Source organism: Typopeltis vanoorti, chromosome 17 (assembly GCF_054136105.1).
Source record: "Typopeltis vanoorti isolate ZY-2024b chromosome 17, IOZ_Tvanoo_1.0, whole genome shotgun sequence".
Lineage (NCBI taxonomy): Eukaryota > Metazoa > Arthropoda > Arachnida > Uropygi > Thelyphonidae > Typopeltis > Typopeltis vanoorti.
In genome coordinates this window covers 93,786,082-93,803,111 of record NC_143565.1, presented here as the reverse complement: position 1 = coordinate 93,803,111, position 17,030 = coordinate 93,786,082, and positions in this window count along the sequence as shown.

Here is a 17,030-nt window from a genome sequence, read left to right as displayed (position 1 = left end):
ATTACTAAAATACTGCAAGAGTAGAATAATCAGTAGATACTGTATTTTGTAAACCAGTAATTTGTGAAATAGTTCTAGAAGTTACAAAGAGTTCCAGAAATACAAAGAGCAATAAGTTTATTTTGAAATTATTTTGATGTATAAATTTCAAATATGTATTTCATACTGATTAGACTTATATATGTATGTTATCCTCACAAAATGATTATGTAGGTAGCAAGAATTAATACAAGGGATAGAGATGTAGTAGTTAAAAACTTAACTTATATGAGTGCTCACATCAGAAGTCAGTCAGTATTGAACTACTAGAAGACCATTGATTCAAAGGCAATACCACTAGATCTTCTTTGCCAGCAAAGGTATGGCTACTAATGGTTCACGCAAAAAGTTAAGCAAGTGCTGTTAGTCGTTGGAAGGGGTTCAATCATTCAATGCTGTTGGCACACTCTCCCTCGATGAGTCTTTAGACTCCCTGGAAGTGTCACAATAATAATATAATTTTAGATGTATTTATTTAAGATAAATCTCTTCTGATATAGGGATATATTATCCTCACAAAATGGTTATGTAGGTAGCAAGAATTAACACAAAGGATAGAGATGCAGTACTTAAAAACTTAACTTGTATGAGTACTCACATCAGAAGTCAGTCAGTATTGAACTACTAGAAGACCATTGATTCAAAGGCAGGTTCCACTAGATCTTCTAATGAGATGATATGTTTAATTGAAAGTAACTTCTGAATATTCTCATCCCCTGTCTAAAGAATTGGTTTAATTCATTTAGCTTTCATTAACAAAAGTCAATTATAAGAGTAATTTTTAATTTTGAAACTACTGATGCAAATTGAATTGACTTGAGTATTTTAATAATGCCAAAAATATAACTTGCAATTAAATTCAAGTGTATCATTATACCAATAATTTACATGACATCCAGTCTTTCATTCCCACTACCACTAATCGTTTGTATTAGCCTAATACTGCAGTCACATCAGAGTAGTGATTAGCATTACTGTCTTTTGTTGGCTTTTTTTTTTTTTTTTTTTAAAAGGCAAGAACAAAGCTGATAATTTTATTTATATGTCAATTTTTAACACATTTTTCAGGAAACTGTTCTTTATATATATATAAAAAAAATGTAGCAAAAAAAATGCCAACTCCATTTTCTAATGACCAAACACATTATGAAGCAAAACTTTCATTGCAAACAAGCTATTTTCATTAACTTTCATAAGTTAATTAACAAAAAAAAAGTATTCATCATCATCATGTACTTTAAAACTGATAATTGTGTGTATATATATATATATATATATAATATAAACAAAATGCAGCAAAAAAGGCCAACTCCTTTTTCAAGTTGATATAAAAAAAAATGAAACTTTCATTGCAAACAAGTTAATTATATTAACTTTAAGTTCATTAACAAATTAACATTGTTGAATAAAAAAAAATTTTTTTTTGTATTCAACATCATCATGTACTTCAAGGATTTCAGTCTATTAATGATTTGTTCCTACTTCAGAAACCATCAACAAAGTTTCTTCAGTGGGCAACCTGGTCTTCTTTTTCCTGATGATTTATAATGAAAGAACTTGTTGGAGGTGGTCTTTTCCATTTTCATTCTTTTAATATGCTGCATCCAATTCTGTTTATATTTCTTTATTTAATTCTTTCATTATTTCTTCTATGATCCAATAGGATATATTTTGTTGTTTTTCTTATAATTTTCATTTCCACTACTATTAATCTTTGCTTATCTTTTTGGTTTTATTGTCCATATTTCACTTTCATATATATAGTAGTGATGGTAAAGTGTATTATAAACTTTTAATCAAGTCTGTTTTTTACCAGGTTGGGTAAAATTTTTTAATTTTTTAATTTTCATATTTATGTCCTTTTCATCTTCATATGAAATCAAAGTATTTTTTGCTTTTTGTATTAAACTTTGATATCAAAATAAGATATTCAATTTATTTCTTTACTCTATGCCAATGACACTGTACTCTTAAATAAATCTGCTATAGGTCTGAATTATAAATTCAGACATATAGCAGTTCTTTAATTAATTAACTAATTAACTATAAATTGGTTAAAAAATAAATTGATTTATTTTTAACTGAATTATTTGGCTAAAGACTTTGAGCATCAAAGTCTTTAGCCAAATTAAATAATTGGTATTTTTTGTGATAAATTTGGTATTCATACCAAATTTATCACAAATTTGTTTTGAAAATAAGCAAGGAAACATTGAGCATCAACTGCATTTCCTATAATGAACATATAAAACAGATTATACGTAGTAGCTATTTTTAGGGAAAATAGTAAACAGATAATGGTATGGCTGGGAAGCCAGTATTAGAAATTTATATGGAATAGGAGAGAAATCTGAGTTAGAAATAGTTGATCAAAGACTGGAGACTAGAGGTATGAGAGATGACCAAGATACATGTGAATACATGAGTTGGGAGTGCTTTAGAAATAGAAATTTACCAGAATGGAGTAACTGGCAAATCAGACCTAAGAAATAATAGTGCAATCCAGAAAAAAATTTGTTCACTAGAAGGGAGTTGTGAATATTAATTCTATTAAACTGTCATAATATCTTGTATACTCAAGAAAATGAGTCTTCTTGAGTATACAAGAAATCATTTTCTAATTCCTTAAAAATATTGTTTTAATTTATGAATGATTTCTGTCTATAAACTTTAGTCTGGTAAATGTCAAGATTCAAACAAGTATTCAGTGTGTAAATGTTGCCAAAGCTATGTGTACTTTTTTTTTGGAAATAATCACTTAAAAAAAGATTTGTCCCTTTTCATATGATTTAATTTACCATATTTTATTTTAGATAAAAGTTTTTTACTTGATGTTTTTTTTTTCATAATAATTAAGCTATTGTGTAGCATAGAGAACAGATGGGTTGTATAGTTCAGATTGTTTAGAGTGCATCCCCCCACACACATTGAGTTTTGTGATTAAGTTGACGTATCATGTTATAACGATGATGATGATGATAATAATATGTAAACGGTATCTACTTGGAATTCTAATTATGAACTTAATTCTATTAATATAACAAATAGAAAAGTAATATTTAAATGAATTTAAGTTTGCCTTTAAATTTAAATATTAAATTCAATCAAGGTTACTTGAAGTACATAATTATTGTCCTTTTAATTCTTTTGGAGTTACAGAAATTATGTAAAAAAATAAATTAATCCAAGTTATTTGTTATTTTTTGCTTAACTTACAAACTTTTCATAATGTGAATATAATCAGTTTATCACCAGGCCTGTTGTTTGGTACTAATTATTCTATAGCTTCTTCATGTTGTTTTAATATGCCCAAGAAGGATTTGCAAAGGATGGGATTATCAGGAAAGTTCTTCCTTCTATGCGATATCATCTCATCATCATCCTTAATATTGGAATAGTCTCTTTAATATCAGTTTGCACTAGGATGGTATCTCCAGTTACAGGTTGAGAAACACTGATCTATATAGCATTTGTTAATTACACTGCAGTTTCTATCTCCAGTAAATATGACAGTTTTTCTCCCTCCAGTTACTAAGTATCCAGTTACCTAAGTATCCAGTTACTTACTCACCTACCAACCCTTCCATCTGAGGGAATTGGATGTCATGTAAATTTTCGTATGTTCAGAATTGCATGAAAATTATATATACATGTATGTGTGTGTGTGTGCATGCTAATCTTTATTATATTGCTGTTCTTCTGCCAAGAATATTACTCAAATTAGGACTTACTTGCTGCAAGCACAGTTTTCTCTTAATGATTTGATCATGAAAAAAGGGAATTTTATCACCATCAGTAGATGATGAAATGCTCAGGAGGCTACTCGTAATTTTTTTTTTTTACTGTTGAAATAGTTGTGGAATCCAGTTCTTTGAAGTAATGAAGTGTTGTATTTCAGTACTTTTGTGTGAATAAAATGAACCAATCTTGGTTTATGAACAGTTATGATGAACAGTTTTGAAATATGGCATTAGATTAGTTGTTTACTAATCTAATGCCATAATACATTATTTACAATAATAAATGATAATCTGTTTAAAATGGAAACTTAAGAAGATATGTTGTGTTTTTATCAAAACAATATTTTGCAATAATGGACAGAGGACAGCATTCCAAGAATAGTTGTTTTCAATTAAACATTCCAAAATGCTTGCAACTTAGTGTCATGATGAAATTCTTTTTGAAAATGGAGAGAAAGTATTTTAATAGTTTCTGATTTCCAAATTTATGTTGCACATATTTTCTCATTTCATTGCATAACTAGTGTGATAAGTCATACATGATAACAGTCAAGTCCATTCTCATGCAGAAATCAAAGAGGGAGATTTTTCTTATTTATCACAGCTAATTTTATATCAGTATTATTATTACACATTTCTATTTGAAATACTGATCTGATTCAAACTATTCTAATTAATTATACAGTATTATTTTCATCTACCTGTAGTTTTGTTTGCATTACATGTCACACTGTAGTAGTTCACTTGTACATAATTGTAAAGATAGCTATTTTTAATTTATTTATTTATGTATATTAGTTTACACTGTACAATAGAATGTATAATTAGTTTTATTATATGCTACCAGTATTACATATGCAAGAAATGTCCTCTGAGAATGGACTTTTATTATGCCATGTATTTGATATAGTAATTTAGTTTGCCCATCTTTGTCATAACATTCTAAAAATAAGTTTCAGAAATAAATTAATCTGTTTTTAATTTATGTTACATTTTCAAGAAGCTGTCTTAACTAGAAAATTCAAGCTACTTTAAATGAAAGTAATCAAGGTTAAAAAAAAATAGCTTGAAAGCATTTGTAATTATTATAAACACTAGGATTTAGTTTTAATTCTTTTTAATGAAATGTTCAGTTTTGCTATTAGACATAAGTCAAATCGTTTTGCTTCGCATGATATCACCTTTGCAACCATGTTAAGGTTTCATAAATGCAAAATGCATTAAAGTAGATGGTGCATTTTAATGAACTGATTTTAGATAACTTTTTTTTTTGTATATATATGTGTGTATTATATTACATATATCAAACATTCCACTGTAGATAATTTCATTCTGAAAGGTTAAAAAAAGCTTTCAAACTTAAATGTTTTTTTTTTTTCTGTACTTCAAATTTTATTTAATGACTATATCTTACTTGTATTGTGACAAATGGGATGTCATTTTTTCCATAAGGTAATCAAATTATATTTTAAATCAAGCCTGGGCTAGTGCTGGACTCTGCATTTTCTATATTTCATTTAATATGGTTTTTCTTAGTATTGAATTACAAATTATTCCCACTCTTTATTATAGTGAATTTTTTAATTCCTCCGCATTGGCCTGTGCTTATGATTAATTATGCTGAATGTTCTTAAGATAATAAACCAGGAATATGTTGCAAAAACGATGTTAATATTTTTGAAATGCAGGTAGGTATTCAAAAATCCGGCAACCTCAGGACCTGAAAGGTGCCGGATTTCGGATGGTTATATATGCTGTATATTTTTAACAGAAAATGACTACCTGTATAGTCCTTTAAAGAAAGAAAATTAAACACTAAATGAAAAGCTTATGAAATTTTAATGTTCACCAACTAAATATAAATAACAGTTCTACAGAATTTTAGTTTAACTGAATAAAATAGTTCCTCAGAATTTTAATTAATAAGATGTTGATGGTGGTGACAGCACATTTGGTTGTGATGTCACCACTATCATTTTTAAAAACATAATAAAAGTTATTATGTTTTTAAAAATGTATTCACACTTAACCTATTTTACTTTCTATTTTATATTTGTATAGTCTGTAAAAATATGTACTGCAGTGGTTTGCCATTTAGTAAACTCTGTACTTGAACAATAGCGTAGTTGACTCTGCATGGATGTGAAAAGACAAAGTTGTCATATGTAGTAACTGTAGTTCAGTAGCCTCATTTCATGTAAATATTTTTCATGTATAAAAAATTGTCAGGCTATAAGAAAAAAGTATCTATAATATTCCCTCCATGTGTTGGTGGTCTGTTGAAGAATGCAATTAACATTTTGCCCAGGCCTGTTTTAAATAACTAGGAAGTAAGTTGTATATTATGTTTCTTTCTACAGTTACAAAAACATTTTTAAAAAAAAATTCTTTAGCAGCTATAAACTTTTCTCAATTTATATATTTGTCCTAAATTTCATCAGTGCAGCTTAAAAAAAAAAAAAAAAAAAAAAATCCAGTATTCAGTTATATAAAGTAAATTACTTTGGCTTAAAAAAAAGTATGGTGTTGTGATTGAATTATCTGATTTTTATAATACTGCTTGTTCTTTGTGGTTTCTTATAATTAAATGCAGTTTTTAATTTTTCACTCCCTTTCACACTGAATTATAAAATAGGATAAAACAAATACATTAAAATTGTTACACTACCACTCTCAAATTTACCTTCAAAGTATTAGGTAATTCCTCATTAGGATATTTGCATCTGATTCTTATACAAAACACTCAGTCCACCTATCCAGACTGTTTATTAAAGCTGCCTACAGGAGATGAAAGAGATGAAATAAATTTCAAATGTTGAAGTTTCAAGTATTGCATCCCTCACATAACAAAATTTCAAAATGATGAAGCTAGTGACACTATTAGAATCAAATACTCAGTTAGCTACACACAATAAGTGCATTATTTGAATGTGGTTGTCCATTCCACTTTGCAAACTTTTTGTTGTTGCTTTTCTTCAAGTGAGCAATGAAAATCATCTGCCACTTAGTTATTTTTGAGTAGTTAAGATTATCTTTTATTTAGTGGATTTATATATAATACTCAAAATAACCATTCATAAAATTTATTGTTTATCTTTTCCAAAACTTATTTCTACATAATGTTGCATTATTATTATTATTAATTCCATATTATTATAATGAACTCATTCACTATAACAAACCTCCAAAAGTTCTCACCCAAATTCTATAACATCACTGCTATTTCAAAGAATGAAGTATCATTCTTATGATTCCTATAAACTTATACTAGATGTAGAAATTGATGGGAAAATAAAGTTCATTTCATGAAAATTTATGCAACATAAGCTTTTTAAAGGACATGACCCTTTAAATAAGCAGAGATATGTCCATATCATATCAGGCTGTGTAGCTCAGTGGAAGTGGTACTTGCATCCTCTGTGCTTGGTTGCTCGAAGTCAGACTTAAGTTCAAGTCTAGTTGCTGACTGGAGGAACTTTTTTCTAAGCCTTTGACCGATTCCCGAGTTACTTGGTCTCTGGCACGGGCAAGCAGGTTTTTCCTCCTGGAAACTCAGGTTTTTTATCCCGTATACTCAAGAAAATCGACCGTAGTACCCACATTATTTCAGACAGTAACATATCTTGTTAGGGCTAGGTACCAAGAGGTGGCAGCACTTGTTTGCCAGCCTCTTCATCGATGGCTGCCTATAATTAGTGATAGACATAAGCCAGCCATCTCTGATTGGCTACCAGTGGAGATTGAACTGTCACTCAGTCTCCAAAAGCTAGATAGGGTACAAAGGCCTCGCCTACTCCCTATAAGGGAATAAAAGGTGTTAGCTGATTTTTTTGATAATAGGTTTGTTTTTATGGCGGCCAGCACTGATGAGGGTTTCAGAAGCTGAACTAAGCATCCACAGTTACAGTCAACTCTCATTGTAGCATAATCATAGGAAGACACACAGGAAATTTATTTATAGTGAATAGTTTGCTATAATTAATTTCTTTTAGCATAGTATCATATCTCTGGGGCTATGGTTCAAACTTTTCCATAGTTTTATTATTGTATGAGTTGTGCTTTTACCTCACCCCCCATACGGGATCTGGAAAAGTGGCCCCTTGCATTTTCCCCCTGTAGATAATGAGTAGGCTACAAAAATGTAAATAATACACCTAATTTTTTAATAATTCTAATTTATTTTGTTTTAATAGAATAAATGCACATTATTATTGTTTAAAACTCGAAGTTGTATGCAATGCTTCTAAGGTAATCACATTACAATTTTGAAAATCTTGGACTGTTCTTTTGATTCTAGCAGAAATTGCAGCATACTTCTTGTTTCTTTGATTGCCTGAATTACTGGCAATTAGTTGTGTAATTTCGAAATTGTGCAGCCCTTGTTTCTTTAAAGAATCAATGAATTGGTAAATATTTGGGAATAAAGTAGCACAAGTTCTTCCAATATATTTATCTTCAAAGTAGTTTGCAATCACCATAGTCAGTGGGGAAGTCATCAGCTTCAACTAAATCTTCAAATGCTTGAATAACGTTAGCAGGAGGAATAAATGCTAATGCCAGAATCATTTGGATCCAATGAGCAAATTCATGATCTTGTTCGTATCGAACTTTTAAACCTTCATTCTGTACCTTTCGCCAAACGCTTTGGGAAAGATGAAAAAAACAACAACCGGTATTTACAATACCAGGAAATTCTTGTTGGAAGGCTTGCATGGCACTGTTCGAAATCTGTCATAAGTCACTGGATTTGGAGACCCAGTTGTAGATTTTTAACTTCTTGAAGCAACTTGACGTATGTGGCACGAGTTCTGTTTGGCAAAAGCGTGTAGACCACTGGATTAACTGCATTGAATTGAACCACATGAATTGTATAAAGCTGCTGGAAATGCGTGGCGAAATGTGGAAAGAAAAGTTATCGAAAGTTCAGTTCGAGTAATTGAGAGAGTTTAACATTGAATCTCCACTAAAGGGGCTGGGACTTCAATAAAAATTCGAGTTATCGAGGGTTGACTGTATTTACATTTTTGTAACCTACTCATTATCTACATTATCTATACAGGGAGTGAAATGCGAGGGCCACTTTTCCGTAAATCCCCACATCTGTGATATGATATATTCTGTATATGTATTATTTAGTGTTTTACAAATATGCATACTCAAAAATAATTATCAGCATACACCAGTAGGCCATGTTGATAATTATCAAATGGCCTACTGGTGTATGAAAGGTAAATATGTTACATATACAGTATATCTGCTATACTGTATCTAAGAAATGCAAATTAATCTAATCTTTTAATCCTTGTGATGCTAGGAATGATTTGGTGATGAACAGAAATGCAGAAAAACATTTTATATGAAAAGAATAAGCAATGAATAACTGATGTGATAAAATGTTCATTATAAAATTTTCATCAAAGTATCAAGCATAATTGTAGTGTAAATAAATTGGAATGTAAGGCATATGCTAGTACAGAAGTTGTCCGTACAAGCAGAGATGACCTAGATGAAGTTACTATAAGATTCATCTGAGAGAAACCTTTTCACATTTACTGGAAGGTATTGCAATTGTGCCCAAAGTGTGCTTTAGAAGAAGTAGTATGTCCAGGACTTTCTTGAAGATATTCACGGAAGCCACGAACTGCTTTTCTTTCATTTAAGCGAAATTTGCGTGCTAACTTTTTAATTTCAGCTTCACCAAATGTTAGATGCTTTCCAGGATTTTCTGCTAATACTTGTAATCGAAAATCTTAGCACATTCAGGCAAATCAGCATCATTTCCTTCAAGCAGATGCTTTCCAACAGATTCTTTCAGGCTTTTATAGAAAGTAGATGAACTTATTGCAGGATTGTGTCTTTCATTTTTGTGGAGCTCAATCCCTTTGAACTTCACATTCTTCTGACTTTGAAGAGAAATACTGTAGTATGGACCAGGATTTTCAATTCTTTCTTCAAAAAGTTGAACTGTATTCTTTCTCTTCCTGTCTGCTTTGTACAAGTCAATTTTTCTCTCTTGTAAATCTAGACTTAGTTCACTAAGTTCTTGGAGAGCATCACACATAGGACCCAAATCAAGAACAAACTAGCATGACGTTATTTTTCTTAAAAGGTCCTCATAAAGGAAGCAATCTGTTTTGCTTCTTCTACTGTCTTCTTTTGCCTCCAGAAAGTGATGGATGAGGGCTTCAAAGTCTTGTCGCAGAAACAGTGCGAAAGCCAGATGCAACCCAGCGAGTGCTTACAATTCTGCCAATTTTAAGAAGTTGAAGTTCTAGAGTTACTACACATTCCTGTAGTTCCCTAGCATTCTTAGGTGAAGCATGATAAGTAAAGTTTGTCCATGAAACTCTTAAAGCGATTCACTCCTACCACATTGTTCACTGTGCCACTAACAGACAATTCAAGGTGATGGCTAGCACAATGCCAGAAAATAACACTAGGAAACTTCTCTTGAATTAGCCTCCTTACATCATTACGCACACCAAACAACAGTCTGCACCATCACAAGTTACAGACAATAAATACTCCTTTAAGTAATCTTCAGATAATCCTAAACACTCAAGATGACTAATTAGAGAGTTTAGAATTCCTCTAGAAGTTAGATCTGATAATTCAATCAAATCTAGGAAAAGACTCACAGGAGCCGAAAGTTCAGGAAGAACTACACAAACAATAACAATCAATGTTGTTGTTGTATTACTCACAGTTGTCGATTCATCAATAAGTAATGATATTTTGTTCTTGGAGTTTTCACTATATTGTCTATTAATGTTTTTCTCATTTCATTTGCGATATAGCTCACAATGTTAATGCAAGCATTTGAAGAATGAAAATATATCCTATGTCTAGGCCATTAAGTTCCTGTAAATTTATTTCATCTTCAAAGTTGCTAAATGATTGATTTCTCCTCGCAACTTTGTAAGCGGTTCGAAACACTTTTCCTGTTATGTCTTTATTATGAGACAAAGTATTTAGGAACACTTTCTCTAATGTTTCGTTTCTTGCTTCAGATTTTATTTTTTGGCACGCTTTGTGCTGCACTCTCCTTATGATCGTAAATCTTTTTTTCTTAATAATGTTTGCCCACTCCACTGAAATTTTTGTTCCCATGTGTTTATCGGTGGCAAGACTTTCAATATCACGGCACACTTTACATCCCAACATTTTATTCTTGACATAAAGCCACTCGTTTCTCTTGCAGAAGTCATTTTTGTGCAAAAGTGTCCAACATTCGGCCAATCATTATCAGAATCTGCTTCCTTTTGACCACATGGATCTTCGGTCTTGGTTTTGTGATCCTCTTCACCAAGTGTATTTTCGGTGCTAGTTTTCTGTTTTACAGGATCACAAATAGATTAAACAATTTCTGCATCTTCAGCCTTACTTTTTTTACTCATTGGCATAAAGTAACTACTTATTTTACTCGTTTTAAACAATGATTGCACTGATAAACTGATATCGGAAGTGAACACAATTTCCTGTTTCTGGTTGCGTACCAACCTATGAAACAGGAAAGCAGGGTACCAACTTATGAGCAATCAAAACTGAAAATTCAATTAGTGAACACAGTACCATCTACTGGAATATTTATGATACATTTTGCTGTCAATAAATCACAAATTTTTAAAAACTTAAGAAAAAAAGATGCCAGTACTGCGTACTGCCAAAAAAAAAAAAGCACTGACCCCAACCCTTTCACTTCTAAACACGAGGTTCTTTGAAAAAAAGACTTAAAGTTCTACATAAAAAGCTTTACTTATAAACAAAGAGAGATGAAACAATGTTCCATTATCCCAATCCTGATAGATCTGATAGGTTAGATTGTTCTGGATATTTAACACTTAAAATGTGTATAAATATATTTGGGTATGCCCAATAAGACCAAAAAATAATTTTCCTGAGTTTAACTAATATGTCTTTTATTCCCCCCCCCCAATTTTTAAGAATTTGAATGAAAATACTATGGCCATTCCCATTTGTTTATTTTGTGTTTTGGGTGTGGCTTAAGGTGAAATTTAGATTCATATTGGTGAGGTGGTGTATGGAAGTTATTTTTTTACTACTGAGGTAACTCAAATTTTTTTAGAAAAATGATTTATTTATAAATATATAAAAATAATAATAAAATTCACTAACAGGAACTTGTTTTTCTAACCAAGCATCATTAAAGCACAATAAAAAAAATTCATTTTTTGGTTAACTTTCTTTTAGAAAATTGGTTAAGAGACTAGTGGTATTTAATGCAATGGAGGATAGAAGGAACTGCATGCAAGAGACAGCTTACATTTTAATGAGGAAGGATTAGGCATCTGGAGAGAATATTGCTCTCCAAACAAGTCAGTGTGTCAATGCAGGAAAACTAGAATTATCAGGGTGGATTAGCAGGGGTGGCCCTCTTATGGGAATAGTCATTTGAAAGAGGGGGGGAGATACATCGTGTAATATTGAATCCAGTGGAATCTGGAGGGGATAATAATGATAGGAATAGGAACAGTGACAATGTCTTGATTCTTTGTACTAATGCCAGGAGTATGGAATAAAGGAGATGAATTGGTGGTGCTGATAGCATCATCCTATCCAAAGATTATTGGAATCTCTGAAACATGGTTGATGGAAGATAATATATTGACAGGAACAGAAGTAGCAGGGTATGGCATTTTTGGCAGGATAGGAAGTGCAAACATGGTGGAGATGATTTGAAAGCATATGGTGGTAGGTAGAGGTGGACAGGATATTTTAATGGAGTGTTGCTATAAGCCAGAGAGGCTAGAGGATGAAGTATAGATTGTTTAGGAAGTTGAGCTTGGTGAGTGTAAAAAGAATGATTGTTATGGGAGATTTTAATTACTGCAGTATAAATTGGGAAGAGGAAACTGCATGTAGTAATAAGGGAAATGTCTGGAATTCATCATCATCAAATTCCTGCCATGTACCCTCAATGGGTGTACAGGATATGATTAGTACTACATGAAAAATTTACATCATTACTAACTTCCTATCTACAATTTTCCTCCAAATCAGTCTGTTACTTGTCAAGACTCCAACATTACCAGATCTTATATTTCTATCGTCTAAGGCACTTTGTACCGTATAAATCCACCTATATCCTGGTCTTCCTCTGGGTCGTTTTTATTGCCAACTTGGCAGAGAACACTTGTTTTGCTAATATTTCCTCGCTCATCCTGTTCAAGTGACCTGAGATTAGCTCTGCTAATGCATTCCTGGATGCTGACAATGTCAAGTTCTTCCTAATATTCTCGTTTTTAATATGATATTGCCATTGATGCCATCTGTTCACGCCTCTAATCTTTCTCAGGACTCTCATATCTGCGGTCTCTAGTCTTTGGTCAAGTGTTTTACATCTGACCCAGCTCTCAGATCTATAAATTAAAACTGGTTTGAACACTGTCTTATATACAGCTAATTTAGTGTTCTGACTAATTTCTCTCTTATTCCGTATGAATTTATTCAATTGACTTCCTACCATACCAGCTTTGTTGATTCTGTTGTCTATTTCCATATTTAATTTTCCATCTTCACTAAAAATACCTAAGTAGCTGAAATGTTTTACTTTTTCCACAGGTTCTCCATTCATAACATAGTTGACATTTTCAATGATTCTGCCTATTTTCATTGTTTTTGTCTTTTTATTGCTGACCTTCATACCATATCTATTACAACAGTTATTCACTTTAGTCAGAGAATCTTGAAGACTTGTAGCGGATTTATTTAGAAGTATAACATCGTCCGCATAAAGCAAAGAGCTGACATTAACATCTCCAATTTTGATATCATGTTTAATACCACTTTCCTTCATAATGTGATCCATATAGATAATGAATAACAGAGGGGATAATGTACATCCTTATCTCACACCAGATTTAACATTAAACCATCTTCCTGTACTTCCTTCAATTCTAACTGCTGATTTACAACTCAAATAAAGACTAAGTATTGCTTGATATAATGCCCCATCGACACCATATAACTGTAGCATATTGAATAGCTTCTCTCTTGTCATATGCCTCTTCCAAATCGACAAAACTTAAATAAAGATCTTTGTTATATTCCCATGATTTCTCGAATATTTGTCGTAAAGTAAAGACCTGATCTTGACAGCCTCTATTTGACGTGAATCCAGCTTATTCTTCACCAAGCTTTAACAATTCTTCTCAACCGTTTCTCAAGTATACTGGCATATATCTTACCAGGAACACTCAGTAGGGATATACCTCTGTAATTCTCACATTCAGTTTTATTTCCCTTTTTATATATGGGTACTATGAGAGCTTTACTCCAATCATCTGGAATTCGTCCCTCTGTCCAGGCATTCTGAACTATGCAGTGCAGCCACTGTAAGACTCTTATACCACCATATTTCAGCATTTCTGGTCGAATATCATCTACTCCTGCTGCCTTTCCACATTTCAAGCCTTTGATGGCTTTTTCTACTTCAAGTATGGATATGTATTCCTGACTGCATGTCTGGTCAGTGTTTTTTATCACTGTGCTGTCATCACTGCTTGTTTCATTAGCAAATTTTCAAAGTAATTACTCCATACTTCAAGGATGTCTTTTTCTTCCGTTTTCATGTCACCTTTATCATCTATAACTCCTTTTACAAAAGAGTTATAGATGATAATGCACTCTTTCCTCCATTCCTAAGCTTCTTCAACAACCTCCAGAATATTTTGCCACCTTTTTGATATTTATTTTCTATGTTCTTGCCAAAGTCCTCCCATGACTTTTGTTTAGCTAGTTTTAAACACTGTTTAGCTTTCTTACATTTGTCTCTGTATTCTCTAAGAGCACAAGCTGACTGATTCTCCAGAGCCTCAAAAAATTTATACACTTCTACCTTAGTAGAACCTGTGGGACCATAGACACAAATAAGTCTCATTGTCCAGTTCCCCATTCTGATATTTGCCCAAATCACTCTACTTGACACTGCCTGCCATTCAAGAAGATGAGCCTCATATTTTGTGTTGAATACTATGGCTACTCCTTCTTTTCCTTGATTGTCATTGCCTGAATATAACATTTTGTATTTATTGCTCAGAAAGATCTCACCAGTTTTTGTCTTTTTTTGTTTCAGTCACCCCTATTATGTCGATCTGGTACTTATCTAATTCCTCAGCTAGCTCCATTTCTTTGCCATTCAGGCTTCTTATGTTGATAGTACCGATCTTTAACTCTGGTGATGTTGAGTTGGGGTGTGTTTTCAGATTTGTTCCAGTAGCTGACTTTTCGCTATTCGCCCTAGTTCCCTGGCGAAAACAACAGGGGCCTTGTTTAACCGGGCGATGCCCCAGCTGGCATGAAATTTTGTCATGTTGTACCATCATTTTGTATTTTGGTTTAACCAATAGGAATACAATTTGGTCGGCTAAATCCCAAATTGCCAGCCCATCCTCGTTCGTTCAGTATCCAGGTAGATACCCAACAGGGTGCACCACGAGAAGGTGCGGATTAGACATTAGGTCAGAAGCCCTGGTTGGTTCTCTGCATTCCTTTAAATGCTATGTGGAGGTCTCCTCTCAGTTATACAGTTTTGACCGTTAAGCAATTCTTGAGGAACAAATGTCTTAGGCAACATATAGTAGAAGGAACACAAGATGCAAGAGTTTTAGATTTGGTTATAGCATCAGAAGATCTGATTATAACTGAGATGGCATCTCTGCCCCCCCGTTGGGGTGAGTAAGTGACCATGTAGTTTTGACTTGGAAGATAAATAGACATGTAGGAAAAAAGAAAAGAAGGTATGTGGAATTTAAGGCACATGATTATAAATCTTAGATATTAGCTTTGGGCAGTTCCATGGATGGAGGAATTGGAAGGGCAAGATATCATCAGTGCTTGGGAACTTGTGAAGGAATATTTATTAGCAGCAATAGCAAGCTGTGTACTGCAAGTGAAGAAGGTGTAAAGTGGATGACAAACAATATCAAACAGGAAATGAGGTAAACAAGAGGTTATGGAAGAGATATAAAGAGAGGGGTGGAGAGCAGATGCATGGAGAATTTAAGACTCAGGCCAGGAGAGTGACTGGTACTGGTATGGTAAGAAAGGCAAAAGTGGGATATGAGAAGAGATTGGCCCTGAGATCCAAAGAAAATCCTAAGGAATTCTTTTGTTATATGGTATGAGTAGAAATTATTGTGGAAGAATGACATTGTTGGATAAAAATGGAGTGACTAATGCAAAGGGTATAGTGAACTTGTTCAATGAACACTTTATTGGGGGTCTTTCATCATGGAGAAGTAGGTTTTAATACTAGAGGGATAGGGCATAAAGAGAGCACGTCTACTCTGAATGTCAATAGAACAATGGGACAATGAGAATGTGCTAAAGAACTGATAACTCCATTGACCTGGATTTTCAATGAAAGTCTGTCCATGAGAAAGGTGCCCAAGGTAATGGAAGGATGGTAAGATAGTGCCATTGCATAAGGGTGGTAGTAGCAGATTGGAAGTGTCAAACTGTAGACTAGTTTGTATTTTATCAGTAGTTAAGATCTTGGAGAAATTAGTGAGGGATCATGTACATCATTGGGCAGATGAGGGTAATGTTATCTGTGGACTTGTTCAATGAACACTTTATTAGGATCTTTCATTATGGAGAAATAGGTTTTAATGCTAGGGATAGGGCATAATGAGAGTGAGAGAAAAATCAGCATGGATTTATTAAGGGTTGCTCTTGTTTTAGTGATATGATTGCCTTTTATAATAAAGTGACAAGAGCAGTTGATGAAGGAAAGGCATATTCTGCCATTTTTTTGGATTTTACAGAGCATACAGAATACCATATGATAAGATGATATTTCAGTTGCAGTACATGGGTTTATATGTCACAAGTTAATAAACTGGATTCAGGATTGGCTATCTGATAGGTATCAGAGAGTTGGGTATGAAGGAGCAATATCAAAGGAAGCAGAAGGTTACAAGCAAATGGCTCAATGCTGAGACCACTAGATTGTTTAACCTTTATATCAATGATAGTCATTGGATTGAAGGGGGTTATTCAGTTGTTTGCAGATGCTGTGAAGGGTTATTAGTAATAGTGCAGATGTGATAGCCCTGCAAGATGATTTGAATAAACTGGACAGATGGGCAAATGAATGGGAGCAGGCCCAGCGTGTGTGAAGTGTGCAATATACACAGGCGCCGCAGAAGAAAAGATGTCAAAAAATATGAGATAAGAGTTTAAACGAACAACGAATGGCACATATAATTATGAATGTACGTCGTCTTC